Source organism: Ursus arctos, unplaced genomic scaffold (assembly GCF_023065955.2).
Source record: "Ursus arctos isolate Adak ecotype North America unplaced genomic scaffold, UrsArc2.0 scaffold_22, whole genome shotgun sequence".
NCBI classification, from domain to species: Eukaryota; Metazoa; Chordata; class Mammalia; order Carnivora; family Ursidae; genus Ursus; species Ursus arctos.
This window is the reverse complement of record NW_026622897.1, coordinates 288157-300452: the sequence shown is the minus strand read 5'-3', so window position 1 is coordinate 300452 and position 12296 is coordinate 288157.

The following is a 12296-nucleotide window of genomic DNA, read 5'->3' as shown; positions in this document are numbered from 1 at the left end:
TGAACAACTCTAGGTGAACGAAATAAAACAGAGGACATAATGATTCTGTTCTGTTGATCACACCGCCATTTTACCTTTCTCGCGAGTGAGCGTATCGTCTCCACATAGATGTGCGTAGTATCATCGAGCTAAATTTGCCCATGATCTCTGCGCAAACCTCTGGGCCTGAAGTCGGTCTACACCTAGTAAAGAATGAATTAAACTGCACAAAGACATTAGACCTCTCAGTTATTGAGAGTCCATTACATTTACATGAGATGTGCGCACAGAAAGGAAGGACAGAATGGGTGGGAGGTACGCAGGATACAGGACCCCTACGTGTTTGCCTGCAGTTGAAAAAAAATAACTAGAGAAGGAATTGGTGTCTACTCTTTAAAAAAAGCACTCCTATAAAATAAGCTTTTGGAAAAGATCTTAAAACATAAAAAAAAGTTTGGACTATGTCTCGCCCTTACTTTACTGTAGTCAAGCAAGGGTTCCATTGTTCGTGCTGATTTTTGTCATTAGATTATAGTGCAAAGTCATGCACTCAACAAAAATTGAGCAAGTATGGACATACAGAGAGAAAGAAGTGAATTTAAAATGAAGAGTCCATTGCAATACTTAATTGTTTTACAGAAAAAAGAGAAAGATTTACTGTTTCCTTAAATTACGATTCTCAAACATGGAGTCACTTTCACTGGCCAGGGAAGGACTGACCCGATGATACAAGTTACTGCACGTGGAGAGCGTTTGGAGAGAGCAGCCGGTCTCTGGAGTAGTGCTCTGCTCGTGCCCAACACTGAATTTCATTGTACGCATACTCCACATTGTGGAAAACAGTTGATACGATCTCCTAGAGCTCATGTGATGACAAGGATATATTAAGCATTACACATAAGAGGAGAGAAAACCACATTTGAAAATAACGTTAAGAGAAAATCTTATTTCTGAGAGCACACTAATGACGACATTCGAAAGAGACCTTGATACACTGACACTGGGACCTACCAGGTGGGATCATTTCTCATTGGTTTGTTAAGGAGTCTCTATTTGCTGAAGAATGGCTCACTTGTATTTTTTTAGTGTGAAAATAGGTGGATAGAGCTTGATCCTTTAACATTATTCTTTCTGAGCAACTATCTATAACAGTTGTAAAAACCTCTAGGATTGATTTGGGTAATCATCTATTGGGGTTTTGCTGACCTGGAGTAAAGGGAAAGAAAACCAGTATTTATTGACCAAAAAAAGCTTCCCAGTGAGGTTTTCACCACACGGAGGTCTTAGAGCGCTATCATGTCAAGGTGTGTTGGTGGTGTGGGAAGTTGCTGTCAGCGGCGTCATAATTGGGAGACTGTCTACAGTGAGATGGGCATTGTTATTTCTCCTGAGAGATGACCGCTAAGATGATCACTTGTTTTCTCGTGATTTCAATATGTAACGCTTTCTGTTAAGTGATTAATAATTTGTGAATATATAGACTCAAAAATACCCTTGGAGGATAACAGAGGAGTTACCTTTTGGAGTTGTCATGAGGGAGAAAGTGAGAATGCACGTAATAGTTCTAGAATAATGTCTGGTATACGGTAGGGCTCAGAACATGGGTCTCACACCTCTCTTGCCCTTGCGCTGGGGACAGAGACCCCTCCTCCCTTTTCCCTGGGGACAGGTACCATTCCTTCTCCGACTGCTTTTAGACAACTTGGACATTCTATGAATACTTGTTTATTTACTGATTATTGAAAGTATTTTTTAAATAGTGATCTCTTTGAGAAAGAAAGAGAGCGAGTGGAGGGAGGGGCAGAGGGAGAGAATCTCCAGCAGACTCCTGCTGAGCACGGAGCCCCACTCAGGGCTCGATCTCACGACCCCGAGATCATGACCTGAGACGAAACCAAGAGTTGGACAGTCAACTGGCTGACCCACCCAGGCACCCCTTGAAAGTATTTTTTTAAAAGGTTTTCATTAAAAGTGGTTCAATAGGAATAGGAACAGCCTAACGTCAAATGATCGCAGCTGTAGTTTGACACCTACGTGGCTTCGATATTTGCGTAACTATTGAACATCTGAAGCTTTGGCCATAAGCTCATGGGATTTATGCCATTTTGGGGCTTGTGGGAATAAAGTGCCTTCCCCACCTCCCCTATCTTTAATATAGTCTCACGATCTTCTCTTCAAACTTTCTACTGAGAAACTCAGCTAATCCACATGCCCTAAAGACACACATAAACACATACATATAACCGATATATTTATGAGTTATATATAAACTAGATACATACAAAGTATATTTATACTAAATATACAGAATTACATGGATAAGCTCTAATATACCTAAATAAGCCAAACAGACACCATCGCAGTAAACTATCTAAACCAATGTCTGCATCCATACCCATGCCTGTCTCTGCGTCTCCAGCGTAACTGTGGGTTGACGAGGTGCTAGAAAGCCTGCCAGGTTTGTAAGGTGAATAAAATACAACTCCTGCCATCGTCAAGATTGTATTTTACTTGGTGAAGTAGATAAAGCAGTATGTGTTTCTAGCTGACGAAACAGGATTCTAACAGAGAAAGAAGAGCAGAGGGGAGAACAGGTCTGCGTATGGGGTTTGTGGACAGGACTTCTGTGAGCACTTGTGGTCCACGGAGCGCACGTGGCTTGCTCTTGGGGCGCTGCACGGCTGTGGGCAGAGCCAGGTGGTCTGGGCTGGGAGGGTCGTAAGAGCAGATGAACCTGAAAATGAACAGAAGCCCCGTGTCTCTCCTGAGGCTAATGTGCTGTAGGAAATATGAACGAAAGACGATCACTTTTCTTTTGGAAATTTAAACTGGAAACTGGAAGAGAAAGAAACAGACAGACCTCATTAAATTCAAGACAGATGATGTAGGGGGCACCTGGGTGGCACAGCGGTTAAGCGTCTGCCTTCGGCTCAGGGCGTGATCCCGGCGTTATGAGATCGAGCCCCACATCAGGCTCCTCCGCTATGAGCCTGCTTCTTCCTCTCCCACTCCCCCTGCTTGTGTTCCCTCTCTCGCTGGCTGTCTCTATCTCTGTCAAATAAATAAAGAAAATCTTTAAAAAAAAAAGACAGATGATGTAGAGAAGTCTAAACCATTGTTTCTCAAATCCTAAGGTGTGCACAGCTGGCCTGGGATGCTGTCCCAATACGCATCTGACGAGTATGTCTGGGGCAACCTGAGACCTTCCCAGGTGATGTCCAGGCTGCGGGTCTGTGAGGGGCCACAGCCCACGAGCTGCAGGGAGATGGGGAGAGACGGGGATCCTGGCAGGAAGGGTCTGAGTGAGCGGCAGGCTCTCTGGGACGGCCGGGGGTGGAACGGGACCGGCAGAGAGGCACTGAGGCAGGCACGCCGTGTTTGAGGAAGAATTAATTTGGAAACAATTACCAAAATTTCATGGCGGGAGCAGTTTCACATAAGCAGTGACTCACAATGGTTTTGCCTGTCCTAAAATAACATGGTGAAGATTAATAAACTGAATTCCCAAAACACACGCGTGTTCTGTGGGATAGGGTACTGTTTGCGCGTCATCTTTCCCCAATGACAGACTGTTACTAACGCTGTCCCACAGGCCCTGTGTTCTCAAGGCCAGGCTTTGATGTGCCTTTGGTTGAGAGCGATTTCCACATCCTTTGACCTCTGAGGTCTTCCCGTGACCCTGCAAGCTCAGATGGCTCTCCACCAGCCGTCGCTCCTCCTCTCCACCTACCCCAGCAAACTCAGATCTTAGCAGTTTGCATCTTCCTCCAATTCTCCAGTCCCCTCTTGGCATAGCCGACGTCCTGAGATGCTAGGCCGCCGCCTACCTTGGGCGAACCCCCGCGGTGCGTGAATTCCATCTTTCTTCCCCCTTCTCAGGACTTCCCAGTCCCCTTCTTTCGTCTCCGATGTCTCCCTACATAGGGACTCTTCACCCCCACGTGCACACGCTCCGGTGTCTGTACCCGCAGTGATCTCTTGCTACCTTCCCTCCGAGCTGCCGCCCTCCTGTCCGGCTGACCCTGTCCCTAACACGTCCTCCCTCACCCACGGCACCCGATTTCTATCCCCCCAAGTGGCTGCACTGCGAGGACTGCTGCCGGGTCAGCATGAACTGAGAAATGAGACGCTCCAGCATCTTCCTTTCCTCGCTGTGTGGTTCGTTGTCAGCGCAGAGCTCCTTCCTCTCCCGAGAGGCTCCTTTCCTTTGCTTCTGTGAGAACACCTTCTCGTGTTCCTCGTCTGACTTTAGGGAAGTCCCTTCTCAGCCGCTGTTATTCTCTACCTAGTCTTTGAGGATTTTCTTTTTTGAAATTATTTATTTATTTATATTTATTTATTTGACAGAGAGACAGAGCGAGCACAAGCAGGGGGAGGGGCAGAGGGAGAAGCAGACTCCCCGCTGAGCAGGGAGCCCGATGCGGGGCTCCATCCCAGGACCCCAGGATCATGACCTGAGCCGAAGGCAGACACTTCACCGACTGAGCCACCCAGGCGCCCGTATTTCCTACCTAGTCTCTAAAATTTGCTTTTCCTACACATAGAATGTATAACATGAGGGTTCCGTCTGTTCCGGATTCTTCGGCGTAACAAGGATGGCACAGCAGCTTGGCACAGTTTGGATTCAGTAACTAGCAGCCAGGAAAGGTAGGATCGCGGTCAGTACGCAGACTCCAGACTCAATTCCTGCATTCACATCCTGGCTGTGACTTTTCAGCTTTGTGACTTTGGGAGAATTCCGCAGCCTCTCTGTTTCTTTATCTCCTCCTCTGTAGGATGGAGAGATCGTCCTGAAATCGTTAGGAGTCAATGACGTAGCGTGCTGAAGAAACTTAGTACGGTGCCTGGCGACTAATAAATTCTCAATTATCATTGTCTATTAATAAAAAAATCTTATTTTGTTATCCAATTTTGTCATAAAATTACCCAAAACCAGCTTTAACTTTCTATTTGTCGTTCAATGACCTCAGGCTTCCCAAACTTTTTTTAAATTTTAATTTTTTTCTTTAAGTAGCTGTTATTAATCTTTTAAAAAGGATCTAAATAACATGAACCCATTTTCTACCAGTGGTCTCTAGGTCAAGTGCTCAGGACCCCTTCTGCAGTGAAGGGCGTCCCTCTTTCTACTACTTAACTTTCATGAAGAAGCTAGGTCTTCTCTCATTGTCGGAAGTTTCTGAACCACTCAGTGTAAGTGCAGGTGGTGAGAAGCACCGGGACCGTGGCCACCGGAAGCCCGACACTCGAGTCCTGGCTCCTCCACCAACTCATCCCATGACTTTGCTCAAAACCTACGCCTCTGAACTTTAGTTTCTACAATTGAACAATGAAAGTATTTGCTTTATGGTGTGCACGTCAAAACATCCAACATTACGAGTGGCAGAAAGTCGTACAGTGCACATTTACGAAGCACTCTACAGATGGGAAATGCAGCTAAACTGCTTTACTTACGCTCTTCTTCAGCGTCTCAATGATCTAAATTTTGGTTATCGTCACAAAATGAGTGTCTGTGCTTTCTGACTCATTGACCTGTGCCCCTGGCGCTTCCTGTCCTCACTCCACCTGGGCTGCTCTTTCCAAGTCTATGATTGCCCCACCTTTATTCCAATGGTTTTGGGGTCTTTAATCTCAAGGTTTCAAAACTCTTCAAATAAATGATTTTACCTTCCATCTTCATGGCACATTGAAAGAAAAATCAAAACAAATATGAACTGTCCTTAGACACATGTGTACCCACAACAAAGCAAAACAACAAAAATAGAGCTAATAGCTCCAAGCGTCTCCTCTTTAAGCAAAAGCAGCACCATGAGTCTTCTTGTTTCTGGTATAATACTTCAAACTTGGAAGAGAACTTGACATGGAAAACAACACAGGCTGGTTGTGGATGCAAGTACATTTCTGATGAGCACGTGAGCTATGAGAGCACAGTGGTGGCTGATGAGTTCCCACCTGTGTCTGAGCCCGCCGTGACTGCGCTGGTGCTGAGGATACGCTCCGGGTTGGCTTAGATCTGGGTTGTACACGGCTGCCACTTTTTCTGTTATGCAGAATCAGCTGAACGAACAGGAAGAGTACGAAATCCACTTAACACATGTGATTTAGCCGGGAGGAGGCGGATTCCGCCAGCACTGACTATGACGTATCTCCGATGCGTTTTCAAACAGCGCAAGTGGGAAGCTAATAACTTGGAATCAGTTTAGACTCTTTTCATCAATGAGAAGTGAGTTGGGGGTGGGTGGGTGGAGATCCACTACTAACTTAGCATCCTTAAGTTGCCCGCATGGAATTTTATGCAGATATATTTCATATTCAAATTTTTTTGATGCAAGAAGAATGTCATGAACTTTAAATGGGTCATAGTTTCCTTTTTTCTCCCCCTTAGCCTGTGACTTACTAAAATAGTAGGATGTTTTGTAAAGGTCATTAAATAGATTTTTTGGGGGGGTTTTAGTTACATATTTCTAATGTTCCATTTGCAGAAAATCTTACTTGCTCTTTCCCCAGCTGGAAGTGTTATCTCTCATAGGCTTTTATTTTTGGATCTCTTTTATGACATGTTTCACTTCCTGTTTTAGCTCATAGATACCTAAATGTGTTTTATTTTTCGTATTAGAATGTAAAACAGCCTTGAGAAAAGGTGTTTTATGTACTGTATTTCCAGTATTTTGGATAGGTACATCAATAAATAAATCAATAAATTCCTACTTTGAATACAACAGCAAAAAAAAAAAAAAAAAAAAAGCATAGTTCCTAAAAGTGAACAGAGATCCAGGGGAAAGTGTTCCTGACTTGAGTAAAAAACCCCAGCTCTGCTGTTTTCTGGCTTCTAAGGAGCCTACAAGTTGGTGTGACTTTAGGCAAAATGATGCCTCTTAGTTTTTTATCTGTAAAATGAAAATATGTTTGCCTCGCGGAACTGACGAGAAGCTCTGAGTTAGGAAACACATGTGAAGGTGTTTTGTGAACTCCAAGGTGCTATAGAAATCCACACGTGAAGGGGCATGTGGAGCTTTTGTGAATTCTCACATTTTACTTAGATTGCAGTCCTCCGGAAACGTATGTGCCATGCATTAAGTATATGGAAGAACGTGAGCCTCATTGTAGGTACTCAGCACATGTCTGCTGAACTGAATACTGTGAACGTCAATTATCCAAACAGGTTCCCTTGGAGGGTCAAGGGCGGAGGGCTCTGAGCTGCGCACAGGAGCAGAAAACTGACCGCTAGCTCTGTGACTCTGTGACAGCTATAGGATTTGTGCTCAGGTCCCGATTCCACAGAGCTTTGGATCCATCCCACAAGAGAGCTGTTGTTGGAAAGAGCTGTGTGGGATTTTACCTAGAGGGATCAGCAGGGACCCTTTCTTGAATTGCTCCGTAGAAGCTGAGCTCAGAAATTACCTTGAGCTATCCAGTTGCTAGAAATCTAAGAGTTGTCCAGAGTCAAGAAATACCTAAGTGGTTAAGGTGAGCAGATACTAAAGGCAATTTTCGTTAGTGGTTGCTGCCAAATGGAGTGATAGCAGTTGCTAAAATCTAGTCCTTTATTGTACGTATTTAAAACAATTTATTGAATGCCTACTGGGTGACAGCCACTATTTAGACCCAGGGATTCAGGGGAAGGCAAGAAGGATGGCAGTCCCTGCTGTCAGAGGTGAAAGCCCTTAGGAGTAGCTCTCGGAAGGTACAGTCAGCAGGGCTGGTGTCAACAGATCCCTCGCTACAGGTGGCAGCTCCGCCCCTGGATCCATGAACAGCTCGCGCTGACAGAAGCACCTATGGGGGGAAACCAGGGGTCTCCCCCCATCCAATATGAAACATCCTAACATTCAGGGGAAGAAGGATGATCTTTGAGCTTTAAAAATAAACTTTTATTTTCCAAAAGGAAAGTTATGGCTTGATTCCCGTGTCAGTTGACACGTGATTTCCCACCTCTGTGTGCAGTCCTCACCCTATGCAGCACTTCCCAGCTCCCACTGCAGCTAACTTTTCTCCAAGGCAAGACGGGCGAGGATTAAGCATTCCTGGAAAACCTGTGTGTAAAGATACTCATGCTGTAATAAGAAGTTTAATATAGTCTCTGGAAAGTTGGCTGACTCATTAGTAACATTCTCTTCCCACGGCCTCCTGACATATCGGTTTGACCCGCAGCAGCCTCCCTCCTACTTTCAGACATCAGCATTTAGTATTTATTATGGCACCGTGAAATGATGCCAAAAGATCGAAGAGAGCATGAACATATTTATAGGATGGAAAGGCATTCTATAGACTCTTGAGTACCACTCCAAGAAGTTGAATGTGTTCGGGCAAAATAAGAGAATTGAGGTTAATTACATAAAAAATAAAAGAGTTTTCTTTTAAAATTTTGTCATTCAGAATGGTTTCTTACATTTTATGGTTTTATTGATTATAGCTTCAGATGATGAGCACGGACTTTGAGGTCAGCCTGCTGGGGTTTCAACAGCATTTCTGGTACGTCCTTATAGGTTGGTACATTAGGAAAATCAAGTACAATAACGCACGTAAACCACTCAGTAGAGTGTCGTGCCTACACCCTAGTAACCGTATACAAACGTACACTCATGGTGGTGTTCTTATTCCCAGTCACGCACATCTACGTATACGTTTGTTAACTCCCTACCAGATACCTCAGGTATCATTCAAGGTTATACTGTCTTGCCTAGGAAACAATATTCTGCCCGTGATTGGCTGGTAAGGGGGGATTTAAGCCTCATTTTAGGACCGTTCTGAAAAGCCCTTGAGCTTTAGAACAACCTGCCGGATTGAAGTCTCATTTGTGACTTCATTGTCATTGGGCCACCAACACCTAACCGGGTAGGGTCCCCACAGCAGTTGCTGTGCTGGATGTAGCATCTTTTCTAGAGAAGACGGACACTGCTCGGCTGGCGTGGGATATGAATTACTGATGTGGTAAATGCATTCTTTTGCTTACTCATCAAGAAGGAAGATTGGAAACAGATAAGGGAGGGTTAACAGTATACAAAATCTTACCCAAGGCTGCACTGATTCTACTATTTGTCATAATTTAGTCCGAAGGGACCTAGATTGTCTGGAAATTCTGCAGAAGACCATTGTTCCCCTATACTGATGATGTCATGTCAATGGGATCTGATGAGCAAGAACTGGCGAGTATTCGGAGTGCTTTGGTAAAACATTTGTGCTCCAGAGGCAGGAAAAAAACTGACATGTTTTCCTAGAAGAATTCAGGGACATGGCACATTAGTAAAGTGTTTAGGGATCTCATGGTCTGGGGTACACCTCACACGCCTTCCAGGATGTGGGATAGTTATTGCACCTCGTGCTTCCTGCCCCTAAGGAAGAGGCACAAAGCTTGGTAGGGCTTTTTGGGTTTTGTAGTCCATACAGTCTCCACTTGGGGTTACTTTAATGCTCAATTTATTGAGTGAAATGAAAGCCTTCTCACCTAGAGAGGGACTGAGATCAAGATCAAGAAAGGACACCGTAGCTGGTCTAGTTTGCACAATGAGCAGTCCTGCAGTTTGGGCCATACAACCCAGCAGATCCCATAATTCCAGAGGTAGCTGTAGTAAAGAAAGATACTGTGTGGAGTTTCTGGAAGACTGAGTAGAGAAACACAGTACAGGCTCATAAAGTTCTGGAATAAGGACAAGCCTTACACGGCTCCCAACCGCTCTAGACCATCCAAACAGCTCTAAGGTCAGGTGAATGAGAAGCTATCCTGTGATGGGGGCGTGCACCTCAGGGCTAGTGCAGAAGGGGGCGCGCACTTCAGGGCTAGTGCAGAAGGCACAGTAGGCTTCCATGAGTAGGTGGCCCAGAACTCATGGCCTACCACTATTGTTGATGCTTCTTATCAGCCAAATTTATTTATGAAGGGTGGGGAAGGTGCCCTGGGACCAGATGACGAAGAAAGAAGAGGGTCAACTTGATCACAGAGAGGTTAGCTGAAAATGGACAGCCCTGTCCCGTAGCCCCTTGAGGGTGGCTCTGAACACCAGTGGCGAGGTGAAGTTCTCCCAGTGGGCAGAGCTCTGTGTGGAGGGAAAATGGCACAAGGCAAGGTCTGTGTGGATTTGGAGGCTGTGGTGAACAGCTTGCTGGGGCCTGAAAGGAGGAAAACTGGAAAGTGCAGGACAAGGAATACTTGAGAGGAGACACGGCCATGAACCTGTGAGGACGGATGCTCAGTGTGAGGATAACAGTATTGTGAGTGAACGGCCACCAGAAAGTGTCCACCTCAAGAAGGGGCACTGACCTAAGCAGGCACCTGGAATCATCAGGGGTCAACGGCGAGTCTCTGTCCTTGGCCACGGCCACACCTGTGCCGTGAACTCAGGCATGGGAATGGTACTAGTTACAGGGACGCCCCACTCCCTGCCCCCTGCCTGCACTGCCCCAGGCTGACCAAAACCAATGACTGACAGTCATACGACAGACAGGGGTACAGCCCCCTTCCGTGGAGTGACGCGGTCTGCCTTCCAGAGCCTCCTCAGGGGTCCAGCTAAAGCTAGCCTCCAGACGGGACCACATTCTTGCCTGGTTGTTTTCTCCACCTCTTCTTGCTTCCCTTACCTCCCTTCTCGTGAGAACACTCCTTCAATAGGTAATTTTAACAAGGACCGTGGTCCCGGGCTGTTTCCAGGGAATCTGACCTAAGCCCGCAGTCGTCAGCATACTGTGGTATTTGGAGCCGAGCGTGCGAGTGCGAGTGAGATCACCGCTGACTGGGAGCAACAATGGGTAGAGAGCAGCAAGCAGAGGCAACACCGAGACGGTGACACAGAGGACAGAACCCAGCCGTCACAGAAGCCGAGAAAGAGTGAGTCAAGAATGCAAAGGCAGTTCAAGTGTTGAGCACGAAGCGAGTTCTGGCAGGTGCCGTTGGTGCTCTCCCCAATTCGCTAGGTTCTCCTTGCGCTGGGGGTCTGGCAGTTACCCCAGAGTCTGACCCGCGGGGGCAAGGGCTCGGATCCTTCGCAGCAGGTGGAGCAGACTCTGCAGTGCACACTCCGGAGCCTCCGTGGGGTCAGGTGGGGGCTCGTCGTCACCTGGAGCCACATCCCTGCCTCCTCGTCCTCTTTCCCATCTGGCAACCTCACTGCCTCACAGACTCCTCCTGACAGCGTGGGCTCCGGAGAAGCCGGCCTGGGACTTTGGTTCTGGGGATTCGTTAAAGCATCGTTAAGACAAGAATTCAAGGAAAGCAAGTATCAGAATGTGATTTCAGGATATGCAAACTAGGACGTAACTAGTAAAATGGGGCAAAAGTCAGAGGAGGGCGGAAGAGAAATGAATGGAAGGGGAGTCACAGAAGCCCATCGGTTCCAACAAGTGCACCAAGCACTTTGCTGGGAAACCAGCAGAGCCCAAAGGGTAGATAGACTGGGAAACAGGGTAAGGAGGAGTACGCCTTGGCGTGCACACGTGCTGTACAAGTGTGTGCATGCACACGTTTGAAGACGCAGAGTCCTGAGTGTTCTATGTTTACAGAAAATAACCAACAGGAAGGGAGAGGTTGACAGTCCAGGAAAAGAGGTGGAGCCAGTGTCACTGGACACCTGTGAGAGTCTCACAAAAATTTACGTGATTAAAACCCAGAAACTCAGAATAAAGGATGAATGGCAACATATTTCATTTTTATATTTAATGAAAGTATGTGCAGCATATGGCCTCACTTACTCATGCATCCAAACCTCCTGAATAGATAATGATGATATTTTCTGTAAAATGGATGAGCAGGACCTTAAAAATAATAGGTTGCTGATTACCTGACTCGCGCCATGTAAAATACATTTCCTGTTGCTAGGTGTCAGGTGTGATAAATATATGGCAAGCGATGTGTGCTATTTTAGGTGTTTGCCAATTATTTAAAAGCAGACTGATGATATAACTAAACTGGGATGGATGAAGGCAACAAAAATCTGGATATGGAAAAAAGAGACTAAGAGAACTTTGATGGTTTAATTTCAGTTAATATAAACTCACAAGTAGGCTCCATGGGGGAGGGGCTTCAAAAAGATTAGACAATGATTCCTGTCCCAGTGATATTGTAATTATTGTTATTCAACATCCTTATCTTAAAGTCTAAAAGTTATTCCTAGCAGAGCAGGCTTATCATGTGAATGTTTCCCTCTAAATTTTTCCATCTACAAATGCCAACTGGCCATCACGGTCATTCACCTTATTTTCCAGCCTCTCCTTGTTATTTTTCAAACAGTTTGTCCTCTTAGTTCTGGGAACTCTTACTTATTTGCCCACTTTCTTCTGTTGGCGTAATTCAGGAAACCTGCAAACCGACGATTCTTCGTCACACTCAG